A 2,500-nucleotide genomic window follows, 5' to 3' on the forward strand; every position below is an offset into this window, starting at 1 on the left:
AATGGAGCTCAGTATGAGCCCTTGTTCTCTGATGGTAGCAGAGATTTTGCACTGATTTGGCCTTTCCACTTGTAAGTCTGTTATAGACTTGATTGGTCTCGGAGGAAGCAGAGGAAAACAGTGTTAGAAGAGGATGGTTTCGATCCATCGACCTCTGGGTTATGGGCCCGGCACGCTTCCGCTGCGCCACTCTGCTGCAAATCACCGCAGATGGGACTCAAACCCACAATCCCTTGCTTAGGAGGCCAGTGCTTTATCCATTAGGCCACTGGGGCTTTACAGAAGTGCTTTGCTGCTTATCTGTCCACATTTGGTGAGTGCCCCAACAAAAGAACCAACGCATGGAGCACAATGAGTGGCTTCAAAGCACATAACATTGGCCCATACCTTTTGTAAGCTGGCTTGGGCTCATAGATGCTTCTCTAACATTCATTCTACTGATGTGGGCCCACAAATGACCAGCATCCTACCATACGATGTTTGCCTCTATCCCCAACATCATGTGTAGGTAGCTTGTATCAAAAAAAAAAAACATAATTTACAGGCACCTGGGTGAGCTCTGTGTGCCTCTCTGGCCATTTGCTTTTTGTAATGGTGAGACAGCTAGGAAGGGGATGTTAAGCAGCACACCTTGATCAATGGAGCTCAGTATGAGCCCTTGTTCTCTAATGGTAGCAGAGATTTTGCACTGATTTGGCCTTTCCACTTGTAAGTCTGTTATAGACTTGATTGGTCTCGGAAGAAGCAGAGGAAAACAGTGTTAGCAGAGGATGGTTTCGATCCATCGACCTCTGGGTTATGGGCCCAGCACGCTTCCGCTGCGCCACTCTGCTGCAAATCACCCCGGATGGCACCTGAACCCACAATCCCTGGCTTAGGAGGCCAGTGCCTTAACCATTAGGCCACTGGGGCTTTACAGAAGTGCTGCCTTGGTTCTCTGTCCACATTCGGTGAGTGCCCCAACAAAAGAACCAACGCATGGAGCACAATGAGTGGCTTCAAAGCACATAACATTGGCTTGGGCTCAAAGACGCTTCTCTAACATTAATTCTACTGATGTGGGCCCACAAATGACCAGCACCCTACCATACGATGTTTGCCTCTATCACCAACATCTTGTGTAGATGGCTTGTATCTAAAACAAAAAACATAATTTACAGGCACTTGGCTGAGCTCAGTGTGCCTTTCTGGCCATTTGCTTTTTGTAATGGTGAGACAGCTAGGAAGGGGATGTAAAGCAGCACACCTTGATCAATGGAGCTCAGTATGAGCCCTTGTTCTCTGATGGTAGCAGAGATTTTGCACTGATTTGGCCTTTCCACTTGTAAGTCTGTTATAGACTTGATTGGTCTCGGAGGAAGCAGAGGAAAACAGTGTTAGCAGAGGATGGTTTCGATCCATCGACCTCTGGGTTATGGGCCCAGCACGCTTCCGCTGCGCCACTCTGCTGCAAATCACCCCAGATGGGACTCGAACCCACAATCCCTGGCTTAGGAGGCCAGTGCCTTATCCATTAGGCCACTGGGGCTTTACAGAAGTGCTGCCTTGGTTCTCTGTCCACATTCGGTGAGTGCCCCAACAAAAGACCCAACGCATGGAGCACAATGAGTGGCTTCAAAGCACATAACATTGGCTTGGGCTCAAAGACGCTTCTCTAACATTAATTCTACTGATGTGGGCCCACAAAGGACCAGCACCCTACCATACGATGTTTGCCTCTATCCCCAACATCTTGTGTAGGTGGCTTGTATCTAAAATAAAAAACATAATTTACAGGCACTTGGCTGAGCTCAGTGTGCCTCTCTGGCCATTTGCTTTTTGTAATGGTGAGACAGCTAGGAAGGGGATGTAAAGCAGCACACCTTGATCAATGGAGCTCAGTATGAGCCCCTGTTCTCTAATGGTAGCAGAGATTTTGCACTGATTTGGCCTTTCCACTTGTAATTCTGTTATAGACTTGATTGGCCTCGGAGGAAAACAGTGCTAGCAGAGGATGGTTTCGATCCATCGACCTCTGGGTTATGGGCCCAGCACGCTTCCGCTGCGCCAGTCTGCTGCAAATAAACCAACAAACCCTGGCTTAGGAGGCCAGTGCCTTATCCATTAGGCCACTGGGGCTTTACAGAAGTGCTTTGCAACTTCTCTGTCCACATTCGGTGAGTGCCTCAACAAAAGAACCAACGCATGGAGCACAATGAGTGGCTTCAAAGCACATAACATTGGCTTGGGCTCAAAGACGCTTCTCTAACATTAATTCTACTGTTGTGGGCCCACAAATGACCAGCACCCTACCATACGATGTTTGCCTCTATCCCCAACATCTTGTGTAGGTGGCTTGTATCTAAAATAAAAAACATAATTTACAGGCACTTGGCTGAGCTCAGTGTGCCTCTCTGGCCATTTGCTTTTTGTAATGGTGAGACAGCTAGCAAGGGGATGTAAAGCAGCACACCTTGATCAATGGAGCTCAGTATGAGCCCTTGTTCTCTAATGGTAGCAG

At 48.0% G+C, this 2,500-nt stretch overlaps 1 protein-coding gene and 3 non-coding genes across 4 annotated transcripts in view; all 4 read right to left on the reverse strand.

Moving 5' to 3' along the window:
- The window catches only part of ctnnbl1 (catenin, beta like 1), a 100,111-nt gene that overhangs the window by 96,155 nt on the left and 1,456 nt on the right, over positions 1 to 2,500 (reverse strand). The gene's annotated exons all lie outside the window — the stretch shown is intronic.
- trnam-cau lies at positions 762 to 833 on the reverse strand. Its single transcript has one exon. It is a non-coding gene; the product is annotated as a tRNA-Met (tRNA).
- trnam-cau lies at positions 1,378 to 1,449 on the reverse strand. The gene has a single exon. It is a non-coding gene; the product is annotated as a tRNA-Met (tRNA).
- trnar-ccu lies at positions 1,456 to 1,528 on the reverse strand. The gene has a single exon. It is a non-coding gene; the product is annotated as a tRNA-Arg (tRNA).

Source organism: Notolabrus celidotus, chromosome 11 (assembly GCF_009762535.1).
Source record: "Notolabrus celidotus isolate fNotCel1 chromosome 11, fNotCel1.pri, whole genome shotgun sequence".
In the NCBI taxonomy this organism is placed as follows: Eukaryota; Metazoa; Chordata; class Actinopteri; order Labriformes; family Labridae; genus Notolabrus; species Notolabrus celidotus.